The sequence below is a fragment of the Ornithodoros turicata genome, unplaced genomic scaffold, assembly GCF_037126465.1.
Source record: "Ornithodoros turicata isolate Travis unplaced genomic scaffold, ASM3712646v1 Chromosome24, whole genome shotgun sequence".
NCBI lineage: Eukaryota > Metazoa > Arthropoda > Arachnida > Ixodida > Argasidae > Ornithodoros > Ornithodoros turicata.
In genome coordinates this window covers 1,194,581-1,213,833 of record NW_026999345.1, presented here as the reverse complement: position 1 = coordinate 1,213,833, position 19,253 = coordinate 1,194,581, and positions in this window count along the sequence as shown.

Sequence of the window (19,253 nt, the reverse complement as noted above, 5' to 3'; positions counted from 1 at the left end):
GACGTCCTCACACTTCAACATTTCAAAACAGACTGATTCAACGGCTGGCGACTGGCCGAAACGCTTCCACTTACGTGCAGTGCAATAATGCACGGATTGCACTAACAATAGCTTCAAGGGGGGAAGGCAATACAAGGTTATCACGGCACGTGTTCCTTGAAGGAATAATGCACAAACACGTGAAATCTTGCGATCTATTTTCCAAAGCGGACGAGGTAGCATGTTCCGCGGCGCGGAAAACAGTAGGAACTTGCTCTGGGAGGTGTTGCACGACGCACTGTCGCAAAGCTGTTTGAGAGGTCCCCCCAAACCTCGCAGGGCTACATGAATGATTATACAACGTCTTCCAGATTTTCTCTAGGAGGTCCTCTCAGACCCCTCTGTGCTGCCTGAAAGGTCCTACCAGACCTTTCAAGATTTCTTGAAAGGACCTCTCAGACCCTTCAGAAGTGCTAAAGGGTCCTACCAGACCTTTCAAGATTTCTTAAAAGGTCCTCTCAGACCACTTAGGACTGCTTGAGAGGTCCTCTCAGACCTCTTAGGACTGCTTGAGAGGTCCTCTCAGACCCCTCAGAATTTCGTAGAAGGTCCTCTCAGACCTCTTAGGACTGCTTGAGAGGTCCTCTCAGACCTCTCAGAATTTCTTAAAAGGTCATCTCAGACCTCTTAAAATATCCTGAGAGGCCTCTCAGATACATTTTCATTGGGGTGTACTGCGAGTGGGGGCGCTCCGCGCCAGACATACATAGCTAAATGCCACAAAGGACGACCAAGTATAATACCCACCATGTGTTTGAAATACAATTCATTCAAAGACGAGTGATAGGCGGAAGTAAGAATAATCTGCTATCGGTAGCTAAATGCCACAAAGGACGACCAAATATAATGCCCACCATGGGTTTGAAATACAATGCATTCAAAGAGGAGTGATAGGCGGAAGTAAGAATAATAAGGCTTTCTAATCTGCTGAATGGGTAAACGGCGGGAGCAACTATGACTCTCTTTCCACCTCTCACCATAGGATGGGGGCGAGTGGCTTCCCCCTGTCATCCAGCAACTTGGAAGCCCGACAACAGAAGGAGACGACTCTTGTCCCAATGCCGGGGGTGGGTGGCTCCCCCCTGTTATCCAGTGACTAGGAGGCAGGTGTTGAGGGATAAAGAAAGGGTCCGAAGTGCCCGTGGCCATTAGCAAGTCCGTGATACGACGGGCTGTAACCCAGTCAATGGGGCGACTCGTACTGACGACTCGGACTCATAGGGCCCTCCTTGCTGCAAGCTGAGTGGATGCGCAACACATAGCCTCTCCCTCAGAAGTGGTCAACTCCACCTTCTCGTGGTGCTACCTGTTAACCCTCTTTGAGGGGACTGACGGAGCTCTGACCCACCAAGGGTCCCCCGTGGGCTGCCAACCCGCGGGGGTCCAAAATGTCACTAGGTGCAAGTATTCAAAGAAGCCAAAGAGGAAGCCACAGCCCAGAGGCTGTGGCTCCTAGTGAGAACCTGTCGGCACCTGATTTGAACACCAGAGCACGGGCTCTCCCCTATGCCTGTTCCTGCGGGCGAGAATTTGCTACGACAAGAGGACTCAAAGTTCACGCTAGGGCCAAGAAGCACGCCCTACCACAGGTAATCCAAACCTCTCACAGCAGTCAGGACACCAGTGGAACTTCCCCCACCGAACAGCAGCAGAATCAGGGGACCACTTCTACTCAAGCAATGCAAGAGTCTACTCTTCAGTGGCCGTGTTCACTTTGCGATCGTCGGTTAGCCTCTAAGACCGGACTGGGCCTACATACCAAAGCAAGACATCCCGAGGTGCACAACCGGAACGTCGACACCCAGAGAGTGAGGCCGAGGTGGTCTCCCGAAGAGGATTATCGACTGGCCAGAGCAGAAGTGTCTCTTAGAAAGTGCCCACAACCCCCGAGGTTTATCAACATCGCCCTACACGAAATGTTTCCAGATAGATCACTTGACTCCATTAAATCTCATAGGAAGGACACACGTTACCGAGAGCTCGTTGCGTCCCTAATGGTATGCGGCCAGTTGGAGCAAGAAGAAGAAGACTGTGAGCCGGCTAGCAGACCTCTCGACCCTACTAACGAAGTAGCACCCCAAGAAGTTGAAGGGGATGTCGAGTCGTCTTCACCTCCGACACATGCGCCATCCACACGGCGTGAAACCATTCTTCGGGAACTGCGAAAGATTGCCTCTAGGCCTTGCCCCTCCGCCTTTCAAGGGGAGCGACTATTTGATATCGCTCGGCAAGCTGTGGAGGGCTGTCACGTCTACCAAGCTCTAAGTGACTACATCCGGGATGTTTTTGTTCGAGAAAGTCCTTCACCAGCAAACCCGCCCAGAAATGATGGTGACCAAAGAAGACCAGTCCCTGCTAGGCGGCCTCTCGGCAGAAGAAAGCAGAAGAAAATACAGTATATTCAGACCCAGGCCCTCTGCCGACGGAAGCAGCCGCAGTGTGCCCACTCGATCCTCGATGGTTACGCGAAAGCTGCAGTCGAGGACGAGCGGGCGTTTCTGGACACCTGGGAGTCCATAATGATAAGGCCTTCCCCGCCTCCAGTTGCTGATCCGGCGACCCCAAAAGCTCGAAGGATAGATCCTTTCTATCTTATCACCACCCAGGACATTAAGACTAATATGCCTCCAATGGCCTCAGCTCCGGGGCCCCACAATTTCACCCCAAGGAACCTGAGGGCGGTACCCTTGGTACTGCTGAGAATCCTTTACAACCTTATCATCCTTACAAGAAAGGTGCCTACTACTCTGAGGAACGCCCGCACGACATTTATTCCCAAATGTAAGGACGCCTCAAACCCTAAAGATTTTAGGCCGATTACAATAGCCTCTGTGGTTATTCGACTTCTTCATCGTATACTGGCGAAGAGGCTGGCTTCATTTCTTGACTTTGACCATCGTCAGCGAGCATTTAATCCCATCGACGGTTGTGCCGAAAATGTGACACTGCTAGCGATAGCAATCGCAGAAGCCAGGAGGAGGAAGTCCGCAATGTACATGGCTATGATCGACCTATCAAAGGCCTTCGACAGCGTTTCAACCGATGCCATCTTGCGCGGCGCAAGAGTCGCTAACTTATCCGAAGACTTTCTGCACTACCTCACCGACTTATACTCAGATGTTCCTACTTTACTGTGTATCGGGAAATCTGCGAGGCTGGTCAACCCGACCACAGGAGTCCGGCAGGGAGACCCGCTCTCCCCGGTCCTTTTTAACTTAGTGCTGGACGAATATTTGCAACGTGTAGATTCCGGGGTACGATTTGCAGTCGACGAAACATCGATCGATGTGATGGCGTATGCAGACGATCTAACGCTGGTTGCCTCAACCCCTGGAGGCCTGCAGGACCGCATCAACTCGGCTATGGCCTTTTTTGAAGCAAGAGGTTTAAAGGCCAATATCTCCAAGTCCCTGACCATCGCATTGGTCCCATCCGGTAAAGACAAAACGTAAAGTTGGACCAACAGAGCTCTTTCCACATATTTCAAGAGGAAATCCCAAAGGGTGGTCCGAGCGACACCTGGAGATATCTGGGAGTGATGTTCTCCCCTACTGGGAAAGTCCGCCCAGCCTGTCACGATCTCGACGAGTGGCTTCAAAGGATCAAGAGAGCCCCTTCGAAACCCTAGCAAAGACTGGTTATACTACGGCATTACCTCATCCCGAGACTTTATCACCGTCTGGTTTTAGGAAGGTGGACAAAGAGCCTCTTAAGAAGATTGGACCTCAATATTAGGAGCGCTGTCAGGACCTGGCTTAAATTACCGCACGACGTTCCTATCCCTTTTTTCTATGCTTCTATCTCCAGTGGTGGACTTGGTATCCCCCCCCTTACAGATCTCAATCCCTGTGCTACAACGAAGAAGACTACTCCCTCTGTTGGATTCTACAAATCCAGTGGTCCGGGAAGCGATGAGAACACCCTTTGTTCAACAACTATTATAAAAAGCTCGCAGTAATGCGGTGATCGGTGACCATGTCCTTCGGACGAAGGCTGCTGTGGCGAAGTTTTGGGCTAAGAAGCTCTACGAAACCAATGATGGAAAGCCGCTCGCTGAGGCCGCCGACGTTCCCTTTGCCATGGATGGATGGAGAGGGCACGAGGATCCTAGCTGGCCGCCAATTTATAGACGCGGTGAAAATCCGTATTAATGCCCTTCCCTGCAGGACACGCTCGTCCCGTGGACGGATTGCGGAGAAACGCTGCAGGGCGGGTTGCCAAAGCGACGAAACCCTCTCCCGCATGCTTCAACAGTGCCACAAGACTCATTGTGCGAGGACGAAGCGCCATGACAATATCACGAGGTACTTCACCCGCAGACTTCGCGACATCGGTTGGACTGTTACTTGCGAGCCTATTTGCCACACACCCGAAGGCATCCTGAAACCGGATTTGGTAGCTGCCAAAGGAGACAGGGTGTATATAGTAGATGCCCAAATAGTTGGAGGAGGCATCTCTTTGGCACTCTCTCATGCGCATAAGGCGCTTAAGTACCGACGAGACGACGTCATCGACTGTATCCGCGGAGACGTCCCTAGAGATGGAGTGGAAGTGACCAGTGCCACCATGACCTACAAGGGGATCTGGTCCAAGGATAGTGTACTCGACCTACTACAAATGGCAGTAACTACACAGGATATCAAAGTTATGACGATTATCGCGTTACAGGGCGGGAGGGGATACGCTCGCACTGGGTTTTCAATCGCATGACGGCAATGGTTGTACCCCATTCCTGAGGAAGTTGTCGCTGGTTTGTGTGTCGGTAGTTACGCCCCCTTTCGGGGCGTGTTTGTACCGTACCTCATCCGTTTAAGAGGGTATTGATTAAAGAAAATAGCTAAATGCCACAAAGGACGACCAAGTATAATACTCACCATGTGTTTGAAATACAATCCATTCAAAGACGAGTGATAGGCGGAAGTAAGAATAATCTGCTTTATCTGCTTAGCATCGTCGAAGAGCACACCCGTAGGCCTACAACGCTGCAGTTGACATGGACCGACGCAAGGCGAGGTGGTCACATGAGGAGCAGAGACTCTTAGCTGAGACGGAGGTCGCCTTATTGCGGAATGGTGCTCCGCTGGCTACGATCAACCAAGCCATTTGGAATGTCCTTCGAGCCAGAAACGTCCCTCGAACTCTGGGTGCAGTCAAGGGGCGACGGCGCTGTCCTCAACATCGACAACTTGTCCACGAAGTGGAGCAAAGATATGTGACGCGGGATGCGTCGGGCCCTGCTGCTATTCAACGTGACGAGGGTCCTGACGCAGAGAGCCCGACTCCTCCTCAGCCAGTGTCTGGAGACAGCCCTGCGAGAAGCGGTGACCGCCTGGACGACCCCTTCCTGGCTGCCCTTCAAGAGTTGTCAGATCGTCTGTCAGTGAACCATGAAGTGACGCCTGCTCTTAGGGCCATCCTGGCCTTTGCCTTTGTCGGGGAACCCCTTGACGGCCTCCTCGAGGACTTCCTGCGGCAGTTCTTCGAGCTGCCTCTACGCCGCCCAGTTGCCAGAGCCGGTCCTCCATGCCATCGCCCTTCAGTTCGTGGCCGGAGAGCGCGACGACGCACGGAGTATGCTCGGGTGCAGACCTTATACTACAAGGACCGGAGGGCCTGCGCCCATCAGATCTTGGATGGGAGAGCAAAGCTCCCGCCGAGGGACGACCGGGCCTTCCTTGGATACTGGGTCTCCATCTTCACTTCCCCATCTCCACCGCCACTAGATCTCCCGGAGCCCGGTCCACAGCTCGCAGGGGTTTGGGTTCCGGTCACTGCGAGGACGTCATGGCGGCCTTGCCGGACGGTCGGTTAGCCCCCGGGCTTGACTTATTCACCGCTGGACGGCTGCGCCACTCCAATCCCGTGGTCCTGGCGACAGTTTGTAATTTAATCATGAAAGTGGGCCATCCTCCTGGGTATCTTCGACGGGCCCGGATCTCCTTCATACCCAAGATTCTACAGCCGGTCTCCCATTGCGATTTTCGACCGATTGCCTGGCCCCGGTGCTCCTGCGGCTTCTCCATCGGGTCTTGGGATCCCTTCCCTGCGGACAAGTGTGCCGACTTTTCAACGAGCCAGGATCCTGAATTTGCGAGACTCCTCCCACCCAGTGGTCAGAGAGGCGACGACCACCTCCTGTATGAAGAACGCCTTAAGGAAAGCCGAAGCGGCTTCGACATTTGATGGCTGCCTCCTTTGATCTTCGGCGGCCGTGAAGAAGTACTCGTGCAGAAGGCTGTACCAGTCGAATGACGAAAAAGCCCTGGCCGACGCCTCACTCGTGCCCTTCGCTCACTCTTGGGTGGCAGAAGGAACCCGGATCATGAATGGTCGGCAATTTATCGACGCCATCAAGTTAAGAGTTAATGCCCTCCCGTGCCGTACAAGATCGGGCCGAGGATTGGAAGTAGAGAAGACATGTCGGGCTGGTTGTCAGTCCCATGAAACTCTATCTCAAATACTTCAAACATGTCACCGGACGCATGGGGCTCGAACCCGCCGACACGACAACATCGAGAGATTCGTCGACAAGAGACTGCGTGAGCTTGGATGCGAAACAACTGTAGAGCCCATCATCCGGGCCACACAGGGCGTCATGAAGCCCGATCTCGTCGCGAAGAAGAACGGCCAAACTTTTGTTTTGGCCGCACAGGTGGTGGGCACAAGAATAGCCCTGGAGTTAGCTCATAGGCACAAAGTTTTAAAGTACGACCGACTAGAGACCTGTGGCCATGTGCAAGGCACGGGAGTCGACCCACCATACCAAGCATCACTCTATCTTTTCGTGGGGTTTGGGCTCCTGGACATGGGACTAAATAGGAAGGACATTTCCACAATCACAATTATGTCTTTGCAGGGCTGAGTGCGCTGTTACAATGTATTCGGGCGTATGACGACGGTGGTCCCCCACCGGTGATGTAGGTGTGGGCCCCCAAGGCACGCAGAGTCTCGGCCCCTATTGTTAGTTATTTTGGGGGGCTAGTGTTACAGGGTATGCCTTCCCGTAATAAAGACAAAATTGGTAAAAAAAGAAAACCTAAATGCCACAAAGAACGACCAAGTATAATACACACCATGTGTTTGAAGTAGAATCCATTCAAAGAGGAGTGATAGGAGGAGCGCGCCGTACAACTACAACAGATGGGTCTCTCCAAAAACGACATTGGAGTACTGACTGTCATCGCATTGCAGGGAAGCACTCACATATACAAAGTGTTTGGTCGCATGACGACTGGGGCAACACCACGGCTGATGGAGGGTGTGGGACCCCCTTCGACGGGAATGTTTTAGCTAGAATTGTATATTAGGTGAGGTATCTCTTCCTGTAATAAGAGAGAACTATATTAAAAAAAAAGCTAAATGCCACAAAGGACGACGAAGTATAATACCCACCATGTGTTTGAAGTAGAACCATTCAAAGACGAGTGATAGGCGGAAATAAGACAAATCTGGTTTCTGGAGATGAGGTGTAGGACAGCCCTTGCAGACTTCCTGGCTGTTGCCGACCCATGACCGGGGTGCTGGGGCCCTCCTGGAGTTTTATCTCTTGTGGGGGTCCCGGCTAGTCAGGGTTGAGTACTCCCCCACCATCAAGTGTACGAATCATGGCCGGGGCAGAAGCTTCGTGGCGGTCTAAACCCAGTGTACCGCGGAGTGAGTCCCCGCGCCTACAGGACTAGCTAAATGCCAAGTGCCAAACGCCATGGCGGAAGTAAGAATAATCTGCTTTCTTTTCAATTTAGTGGTGGACGGGCTGCTGTCGAATCTGCCAGAGGCCATTGGCTTCCAGATCGGCGATGCCAGGGTGAACGCTTTAGCGTTTGCGGACGACCTTGTGTTGGTGGCTTCAACGCCGCAGGGTCTCCAGCTCCTCCTCGATCAGGCTCGCCAATACTTTGAACCCAGAGGCCTAGTGTTTGGGATCGACAAGTGCCGGACCCTGTGCCTCGTTCCCTCAGGCAGGCAGAAGAAAATCCGGGCCCTGCCAACGTCCTTTCATCTGGGCGGACACGTCATCCCTTCCATGGACTGGGACGGATCGTGGCGGTGCCTTGGGATCGACTTCGGGACGAGTGGAGTGGAGGTACCCTCTGACTGCGGACTGCCCGGCATGCTCTGCCGGCTTACGAAAGCTCCTTCGAAGCCGCAGCAGAGAATCTTCATCCTTAAAAGGCATCTCCTGCCCCGCCTCCACCACCCGCTGACCTTTGGAAGACTTTCTCGGGGCCTTCTGCGTAACCTGGACTCCCGGGTCCGGGCGGCCGTTAGATCCTGGCTCCGGCTTCCACATGATGTGCCTCTTGGATTCTTCTATGCGGCGAGTAGGGACGGCGGCCTGGGCATTCCCTCGCTTGAGCACGCTATCCCTCGAGTTAAGTTCCTACGTCTGGATAGGATGCGAGCGTCGGAAGTTTTAGCCTTCAGCGAGTTGTCCCGCACGCCCTCCCAGGTAAAGGAGATGCGCAGCGTCCGATGAATACTGGTCCACAAGGGGAGAACCTTACAGTCGGCGGCGGACTCTAGGCGCTTCTGGGCGGAGGCCCTCTACGCCTCCTGCGATGGCGAGGCCCTCAAGGCGGCGTCCGCAGTGCCGGCGGCGCACTCCTGGGTGGATGACGGGTCCCGCCTTATGAGAGGATCGGCTTACGTGGACGCCGTGCGAATTAGGATAAATGCTCTACCCACCCGGTCACGATGCTCTAGGGGGTAGCACCTAGAACGAGACTGCAGAGACGGTTGTCTTCTCCCTGGTTCCCGATCTCCTACCCTGGAATCCCTGGCGCATGTCCTGCAAAGATGCCACCGCACCCACGGCTTGCGGGTGAACAGGCATGCCAACATCTTGGCCTACATCTGCAGCCGTCTGCGCCAGTGTGGGTGGGATGCCATCAGGGAACCCGTCATCCGAACAGTGGAGGGCTACCGGAAGCCAGACATCGAGGCCAACAGGGGGGAGCAGTCCGTCATCCTGAACGTCCACGTGGTGGGTGGAGCCAGGGACTTAGGATTGGCCCATCACGACAAGACCGCCTACTACCATAAGGCGGAGGTCTTGGCTTACGCGCAGGGATCTATATCGGAGCCGCCCTTGCTCTGCTCAGCCACCGTTAACTACGGGGGAGTCTGGAGCCGTCCATCTGCGAAGGGCCTACTACATCTAGGACTAAACAAAAGACACCTCGTCATCATTGCCGTGAAGGCCCTTGAGGGATCGGCCAGGACTTGGCGCGCATTTAACAGGAGCACCGAACGAGCACCAGCAGCCGCCCCTTGTGGGTCTGAGGCTGCTGGCTATTTGTGACTGTTAGGCTTTTTGCTTTAGAGTTGTGGCGTTAGCGTTCTTAGTTGTTGGGTGACACCGTGCCCTTCGCAGTGCAATAAATCAGTCATTAGCTAAATGCCACAAAGGACGACCAAGTATAATACCCACCATGTGTTTGAAATACAATCCATTCAAAGACGAGTAATAGGCGGAAGTAAGTATAACCTGCAAGGTGTTCCACAGGGCAACTGGCCGCTGTTAGGTGTTAAGCTTTTCCTGTCTTTGGATTTAAAAAAAAGCGCATGATTTTGTTGCACATATGTCTAATAATAGAGTTATAGCTAAATGCCACAAAGGACGACAAAGTATAATAACCACCATGTGTTTGAAGTAGAATCTATTCAAAGGCGAGTGATAGGCGGAAGTAAGAATAATACGACTTTCCGCCCTGATCGTCGTGTTACCCCGACGACCCATGATCTAGAGGATGGTCTGAGGAGGATTCAAACAGCGCCCATGAAGCCTCAGCAGAAGCTATCAATTTTGAGGTGGTATTTGTTACCACGTTTCTACCACCGTCTGGTGCTGGGCCATTGGAGTATACGAAGATTTTAGACAAGATTGATGTCTTAGTGAGAGCTGCCATTCGTAGATGGCTTCATCTTCCGTACGATGTGCCCATTGGCTTCTATCATACCTGTGTCATTCCATGGGGAATGATCCAAGGTTGTCAATCGACCATCACCAATATTTTTTTAAAAAATAGGGTGTGCGGGGGACACTGTCAGATTAATCGTACCGAATGTCCCAACTCGAAAAATTGATTCCTTGTGTTTTTAGAGCACCTCAGAGTTTGCGCCAGGCGAGAAGACCATACCACAGCTTTTCGTCCTCTTTTCGCGCGTGCTTGCTTCTATATACGAACCAATGTGGTTTTATGTCATCCGAGGATTATGCAGCATAAGTTAAGCAGGGCATGCGAAATAACTCTCTCCCTCGCCCTTTAAAGTCGGGCCCAAATGTCGCCGTTTGTGCAACTTTTGTGATTTTATTCCGCGTTCCCTGCTTACCTTGTTGGAAAAGTAGGTACGGCTCCCTGTTTACTAGCACGTGGGGAACGCTAACAAAAATTTTCGCATGTGTGGGATATACACTTGTTCTGTGAGAACCGTTGGAAAGTGACACACATCAAAACTTTGCATTTTACAGAAGAAGATTTCGGAATGTGGCAGACCACTTAAAAATCGCCGACTTACGTCATTCGAGAGCACAATGCTTCAGCTACAACATATCAAAAATCTGGAGAATTGCTTTTTGACAAACGCGAGAAATGAATTTTTTTCTCGGCCATGGTTTGCCTGGCATTGGGCGCTGAGAAGGCACCCTTCCAGGCACATTCTGGTCTGACGCGTTGCTAAGCAGAGACCCTTTAACAGGTTAGTTTTATATGCTTGGTACTACTGTCTTCCTGGGTTTTTCGACGGTTCGTCTTTTATTTACACTTGTGACGTATATACTTCCGTACTACGTATATACTATAAAAGTAAAACCACGAGGTGTCCTGCCCAAAACACACCCTGTTGAAAATAAACGCTCAGCACCGCTATTGTTTGTCTTAGGCCCCTTGCATACCTGGAAAGATTTCCCCTCAGAAGGAAACGCGATTTTGCCCTCAGAAATTGGTTCGAAGTGATGAAACTTCCTTGTCCCAGGCAATGCAATGCAGCGGCTGTGTCTTTTGGCAAGGATGGTCCTTTCTGCTGCAACTTCGTCCTTTGATACCCACAGGCAATTTATGCTCAGCGCGTCCTTTGCCCACATATACAAGTCCCTTGGTGTTATGATCTACCCCTCCTGTGGCCGCTGGAGACTGGCTTTGGCAGCGAGCCTTTTAACAGTTCCTCCTACTCCGTCGCACGGCCCCTTGCCATGTGATGTTGCGTAGAAGTTCCAGCAAGCGCTAAGCTTGCTGATGGTCGTTTCTCCAAGGATGGTCGTTTCGACCATCCTTGCCGAAAGACACAGCCGCTGATTGCATTGCTTGGGATAAGGAAGTTTCACCACTTCGAACCAATTTCTGAGGGTAGAATCGCGTTTTCTTCTGAGAGGAAAGCTTTCCCGGTATGCAAGGGGCCTAAGGAGAACAATAGCTGTGCTGAACGTTAATTTTCAACAGGGCGTGTTTTGGGTACGACACCTTGTGGTTTTACTTTTTTCCTCTTTTAGTGTGACGCGGCAGTATACACGTCACAAGTGTAAGCAAAAGACAAACCGCCGAAAAACCCAGGAAGACAGTAGTACCAAGCATATAAAACGAACCTGTTAAAGGGTCTCTGCTTAACGACGCGTCAGAGCAGAATGTGCCTCGAAGGATGCTTCTCCGCGCCCAATGCCAAGCAAACCATGGCCAAGAAAAAAATTCATTTCTTGCGTTTGTCAAAAAGTAATTCTCCAGATTTTTAATATGTTGTAGCTGAAGCATTGTGCTATCGAATGACGCAGGCCAGCGATTTTTAAGTGGTCTGCCACATTTCGAAATCTTCTTCTGTAAAATGCAAAGTTTTGATGTGTGTCACTTTCCAACGGTTCTCACAGAACAAGTGTATATCCCAGACATGCGAAAATTTTTGTTAGCGTTCCCCATGTGCTAGTAAACAGGGAGCCGTACTTACTTTTCCAACAAGGTAAGCAGGGAACGCGGAATAAAATCACAAAAGTTGCACAAACGGCACATTTGGTCCCGACTTTAGAGGGCGAGGGAGAGAGTTATTTCGCATGCCCTGCTTAACTTTGCTGCATAATCCTCGGATGACATAAAAACCACATTAGTTCGTATATAGAAGCAAGCACGCGCGAAAAGAGGACAAAAACCTGTGATATGTTTTTCTCGCCTGGCGCAAACTCTGAGGTGCTCTAAAAACACATGGAATCAATATTTCGAGTTAGGACATTCGGTACGATTAATCTGACAGTGTCCCCCACGCACCCTATTTTTTAAAACATATTGGTGATGGTCGATTGACAACCTTGGACCATTCCCCGTGGAATGACCCACCTCAGTCAAGCGTGGTGGACTGGGGATTCCCTCTATGCGATGGACGATCCCGCTACTCCTAAAGAACAGGATTTCGGCTTTCAGGACCTCAACGAGCCCGGTAGTTAGAGGAATAATGGACACGCCTTTCATGGCGAATGTGTCCCAGAAGACTGAAAGCGCTCTACGCCGAGGAGGTCGGACTGTCCGGACAGCTGAGGCAATGGATAAGCTGTGGGCCCAATCCCTGTATGCCACCAACGACGGCAGAGCTTTAAAAGAGTCAGCGGATGTACCATATGCCCACCAATGGCTACAGGAAGGGACGAGAATAATGCAAGGAAGCCAAATTCATTGACGCGATTAAAATACGAGCCAACGCACTTCCCTGCCTCACGCGTTCGAAGAGGGGCAGAGAGGGAGAGAGAGGTAGCCGTGCGGGCTGTAATAGCCACGAAACCCTAGCACACATCCTCCAGGTGTGCTACCGGACACACAGCGCGAGATGCCGAAGACACGACAACGTGGTGCGCCTGGTGGAAAGAAGGTTACTGGAGTTGGGCTGGTCAGTTGAAAAGGAGAAGAAGTTACAAGTCTATGATGGTTTCCTGAAGCCTGATCTCTTGGCTAGAAAAGGCGACCAGGTGCGGGTCCTGGATGCGCTGGAATACAACAGACCTGATTTGACTGAGGCCATAAGGAGGGAGGGTGTGCCAGAAGACGTCCAGATCGGAAGTGTTACTTTATCGTTTAAAGGGATCTAGGCCAGCGATAGTGCGAACCTCTTACTTGACATGGGAATCCGGAAGACGGATATCAAGTTATTTTCTGTGATAGCTCTACAGGGAGGCGTCCGGACATATCGCATGTTTGGACGCATGATGTCCGTGGTTGAACGCCACGGCTGAAGAAGACATCGCTGTCGCGTGGCCCGGAGTTTGTGGGGTTTGGGGGGTTAGGTACCGCTTCCTTTTAAGAGGGAATGATTAAAAAATAGCTAAATGCCACAAAGGACGACCAAGTATAACACCCACCATGTGTTTGAAGTAGAATCCATTGAAAGACGAGTGATAGGCGGAAGTAAGAATAATCCGCTTTCGGTATCTAAATGCCACAAAGGACGACCAAGTATAATACCCACCATGTGTTTGAAATGCAATCCATTCAAAGACGAGTGATGGGCGGAAGTAAGAATAATCTGCTTTCCCGCGTTCTGCTGCGGTACAAGTATCCCCATTCTACAACAGAAGCGGCTCAAGGCGCTGAATGCCTCAACTACCCGCTCTGGTACGCGCCGCAATGGGCGAAGAGTTCATGAAGACTACTCCGGCGAAGGCTAAAGGAGCGTCCCGGTACCACACTTACGACTAAGGCGAGCGAGGCAAAGTTTTGTGCAGCGAGGCTGTATGAGTCAAACGATGGACGTGCACTAAAGACAGCTGGTGAGGTTCCTAGCTCTCACACCTGGCTAGGAGAAGGTACGAGGCTGATACCACGACGACAATTTATAGATGTCGTGAAGCTTAAGGTCAACGCCCTTCCCTGCCGGACCCGGTCCTCGAGGGGTCAGAGCGAGCCAACCGTCCTTTGCGGAGCGGGCTGTCGGGCAAACGAGACGCTGTCTCATATTCTCCAGGTTTGCCACAGGACGCATGGGGTTCGCTGTCGACGTCACGACAATGTGACGTCCTATGTGACCAAGCGGCTCCAGGAAATGGGATGGTCGAGCACTCGAGAGCCGATATACAGAGTTTCGGAGGGCAGTCTGAAGCCGGACCTTATAGCAAGGAAAGGAAGCAGGACCGTGGCACTGGATGCACAAATTGTGGGTACAGGAATCCCCCTTGACCTGGCTAATGGGCATAAGGTACTCAAATATTCAAAGGAGGATCTCCTGTCCCAAGTTGAAGAGAGCTACCCGGTCGAGTCCCCGACAGTTGGCGGGATAATGCTGTCGTTCCGAGGAATATGGGCGCGTCAAAGTGCGGTCCTTCTACGGGACATGGGCTTTAGGAAAGATGATCTTAAAATGTTAGCGGTCATCACTTTACAAGGGGCCGTCCGTTCGTACCGAACTTTCCATCGCACGACCTCCGTATTCTACGGGTGATGAGGGCTGCTGGGTTGTGGGGTTCTGCTGGGTAGCTATTGTGTAATTAATAGTTACTGTATTGTAGTAGGTTGAGGTATATCTTCCTTTAAAGATAGAAAAATTTAAAAAAGCTAAATGCCACAAAGGACGACCAAGTATAATACCCACCATGTGTTTGAAGTAGAATTCATTCAAAGACGAGTGATAGGCGGAAGTAAGAATAATCTGCTTTCCTGGGTCCTGGGGTCCTGGGCCCTCAGAGGAGTCAGGGGGCTCGTCATAGGGCAGGGCTCTAGGTGAGCGTCGTAAACGGTCAGTCCTAGCCAACCAACCCCGCCTCCATGTGGTAGGACTCGGGCAACGCACAGAGGCATTGCGCACTGTCCGGCTAAAGGGGCTCTGGAAGGCAAATTTTGTAGTGGAAGGTAGCTGCCCCACGATGCTGCGCACCCTATGGGATATCCGAGGTCTGAAACCTCCAGGATGACGACGGGTCGTGGTAGAGTATATACCGGAGTGGACATTCCCCATTGGTACTCGGCGCCCGGGCACAGTCCCTATGGCTAACTTCAGTGGCGTGTCGTCGTAACCCAGCTTCCTGGGAGCCGGGACCAAGCCTGCGTAATACAAGTACTGGGAAGTCTCGGTTCGTCCGATGTTATGGCAGCCTCCTGTAACGGTGCCTACGGATTTATCCGCAAACCGGGGAAAGGTTGGTCGAGGTCTCTTTGGGGCCCTCGCATGAGGCCGGGAGGTGTCCTGGTGTCCTTTCACGTTGCCAACGGCGGCAATCCCCGGTGGTACCTGGTGTTCGGGCACAGTTCCTGTGGCTAACCTCCGTGGCGTGTGGTTGTAGCCCAGCTTCTTGGGGGCCGGAATCTAGCCTGCAAGACACGAATCCTGGGAGGTGTGGCGGCCTCTTGTTCACCTCCGTAGGGGTAAAACCCTGTTTCCTTTTTCTGGGTTTAAGTTCACCGGGACCGCTTTGTGGTGAGGGGAAAGTTCCCGTCCCCATCCACGTTCCACAAGGGCCCTCAGGGAGGCTAGGAGGGGTGGCGTCCTCCTGTAGTCCAGCCTGGAAGCAGAGGGGTGCGGGGGGCTTTGGCAACCCCCGGCGCTATCCGTCGAGTGGTGTGGTGCGAGTGCGCTAGCCAGCGGTGGGCCAGAGCCAGGCACGTATCTCGGCCAACTGGGGCCTCTCTCACGGTTTATCTCTGATGGGTGGTCTTGGCTATATACGGCGAGCACTTCCGAGTCATCAAGTGTGCGAAAGATGGCAAGGGGTGTCTCCCGGTGGTCCTGTACTGCGAGTGGGGGCGCTCCGCGGCAGACATGCCACATAGCTAAATGCCACAAAGGACACAGGTACCTCGTACTTACTCTGTGACTGTTACAGGTTGGTATCAGTATCTTTACTTTATCTCTTATGTCCCACCAGGCTGCTCACTATTGTTAGAGTGTCATAGAATATTTTGGAAGGGTTTTCTGTTGCCCCCTTTCCCCTTTTCCCTTAGAGTTTGAATGTAATTTTTAACTAACCATTGTACCCTGAGACGACAGTCAGAGGGTTTTGGTATATCTATAGTGAACTTTAATTGCACGGGTAGTTTGTGATCTATTTTGTAGAATCCCTGTCAGGTGACAGGGCTCGTGTAGGATGGAAGGGTGCCCACGGTGTGGCAACATTTATAAAAAAAGGGGCTTAACACAGCATCTCAGCAAGTGCGCTCCCTATTTAGCGAATGCCCGGGTAGATACTCATCGACTTAACCTGGTATGGAATGAAGAGCTTATGAAGCTTGTGGCCTACAAAGCGCTTGAGTTAAGGGAGGCTGACTCGCCGGTTCATATTAATGTCGCGCTGGCCCAGTATTTTCCTGGAATTACCGCGGAACAACTGCGTTACAAAAGGAAAACGGTAGCTTATAGAACTATCTATGAAGAAATTGAGCTGAGCCAACTGGCCGGACTTATTGCCGGACGATAATCCTGCTGCCGTTGAGACTACACCTCCTGACACCAGAAACCTCCTGGCTAATGCGTTATCAGGCTTCTGTGAAGCCGAACTTCCCGGTAATGAAACGCACGACCTTCAACGGATCATCGGGAGGATCGTGCGCAATGATGTGGGATTAGCAGACCTTAATCGCTGGATCACTGCCCTCCGCCGGACACAACAGCGGCTAAGATCTCAACCGAGACGCGAGGAGGGACCTAAGGTATCTAACAGAACAGCTAGGCGCAGGCGCTATGCTGAATTTCAGCGGCTTTTTAACAAGAGTAAGAAGACTTTGGCCTCAAGGCTCCTTGATGGGGATAGGAAAACTAACTGCAACGAACAGGATGTTCTTAATTTCTGGGCCAGAATATTCTAGGAGTCGATGCGGTGCTCCTCGAAAGTTGTAATCCTGTGGGATCCGGATTCGAACTCGCCCCGGTAACGCCTGAGGAGGTGAAGACGGCCCTGCAGCACAGCAGCTCCGCCCCGGGACCGGATGCTATAACAGTGGCTGCACTTCAGAAGATTCATCCTGCTACCCTCGCAGCCCTTTGTAATCTCTTCCTCTACATTGGTAAGCTTCCTCCTGCTCTGACATCAGCGTGGACTATTTTTCCGCCTAAAACAGAAGTGAGCAGTAGGCCTGAGGAATTTCGTCCGATACTGTTCCACCGTACTCTAGACATGAAGTATAATCTAGAACATCTAGAACATCTAGAGAGCCTTCCGGCCAACGGATGGAACATTTAAGAATGTCTACCTCCTGCGTTACATTCTCAAGGAGGCAAGGCGGCGCGGGAGGGGATTGGCATTGGCGTCTATTGATTTAAGACGCGCCTTTGATAGCATCCCGTTCCCTGTAATCTATCGGGCCTTGGAGGGAAGAGGAGCTGATGAAGTCCTTCTGACCTGTCTGAAGTCGTTCTATGGAGGTAGCTCGACAACATTGGAGAAGGGGCGGTCCCAGAGGACGGTCCGACCTACGAAAGGAGTCCGGCAGGGTGACCCGCAGTCACCCCTACTGTTCAATTTACTCTTGGACGAATTCATCGCAAGCATGCCGGCCGACATGGGCCCTCAGATTGGTAGATACAACCTCTCTGCCCTCACGTTCGCAGACGATGTCATCCTGCTGGCCCAAGCCCCACAAGCCCTACAAAGTCTACTGGACAACTTTACGCTTTTAGCCAGTGTGCGGGACCTGCATATTAATGTATCAAAATGTGCGTCAGTTACAATAGTCCCCTCGGGTAGACGGAAGTTAACTAAAGTGACTCCGACAGTCTACTACGTGGGGGATGAAGGGATACCCATCTTGGATGTGCAGGACAACCTGAAGTACCTGGGTGTCGATATCAACTCTTTTGGGAAACTCTCGCTTCGCATCTCGGATCTTTCACAGCAGCTACAAGCACTGCATAAGTGTCCCCTTAAACCTCATAAAAAATGTGCATGTTCTTATTCCACCCTCTTCCACGCCTGATATATGATTGGTCCGTTTCCGAGAACGACGTCGCTAGATTGCAACGTTGGGATAGGAAGGTCAGACAGTACGTTAGGAAATTCCTGCACTTGCCACACGATGTCCCTAATGCCTTTCTCTACAGTTTCATAGCGGATGGAGGCCTGGGTGTTCCGTCCTTTGAGCTCGCAATACCACGGATAAGGCTGAATAGAAATCAAAGGATGGCGGCCAGGGATGACGAGCTGCTCCTGGAGGTATCAACGTCTCAGCTCTTCCTGAAGGACACACCTAAGCTGCGGAACCTCCTTGTACGAGGGAATGTCGTCCTGGATACACAGCAGACCCAGCGTAGCCACTGTTCTCTATTCTACAATGGATGGCAAGGGTCTGTGGGAATCATCATTTGGGCCAAAGCACTCCTGGGTCCGTGACCCACCCAAACTCGTCACTGGGGCTGAGTACATCGACCTCATTAAACACCGGGCCCGTGCTCTTCCCACAAGGCTTAGATGCGCCAGGGGGAGAAATAAGAACTCATGCCGCAGTGCAGGATGCCCAGAGGTGCGCAGTGCAGGATGCCGTACAGACCTGCCCACGGACAGACGGAGCACGAGTGAAACGACACGATATCATCATGGGGCGCATTAAGAAGAATCTGGAGGAAGGCGGCACCCGTGTATACAAGGAGCCTCAGATTAAGGTGAATGATCACGCATTCAAACACGATCTAATCTTTTGCAGGGGTGACCACGCGTACATCATGGATGTTCAGGTCTGAGGTGAATTTAGATCACTAGCTGCGTTTGCCATGGAGAAAAGACTCAAGTACAGTATCCCCGGACTGGAGGAAAAGGTGGCGGAAATGACTGACTGCAGCACCGTAACGCATCAACCAATAACTTTCTCCGAACGTGGAGTTATGGAAAAGTCGGGAGCGTCCTTCCTGCTGTCACTAGGGTGGTCTAAAAAGATGTTGACTTCCCTAACGTTAAGTGTAGCATTGGGTTCAGTATACTGTTTCCGTGCTTTCCACAAGGCAACTTTCCGTCCAAATCGGTTTTAAACTTTTTCTATGATAAAAGCGAAAGATTAGTTGTATTTTCTGTGCAATGAAGAGTTTTAGCTAAATGCCACAAAGGACGACCAAGTATAATACCCACCATTTGTACCCACCATTTGTTTCAAATACAATCCATTCAAAGACGAGTGATAGGCGGAAATAAGAATAATCTGCTTTCCTGGGTCCTGGGTCCCAGGGTCCTGGGTCCTCGGATGAGTCCGAGGGCTCGTTATAGGGCAGAGCTCTAGGTGAGTTTCGGAAACGGACTGTCCTGGCCAACTAACCCCGCCTCCTCACAAGAG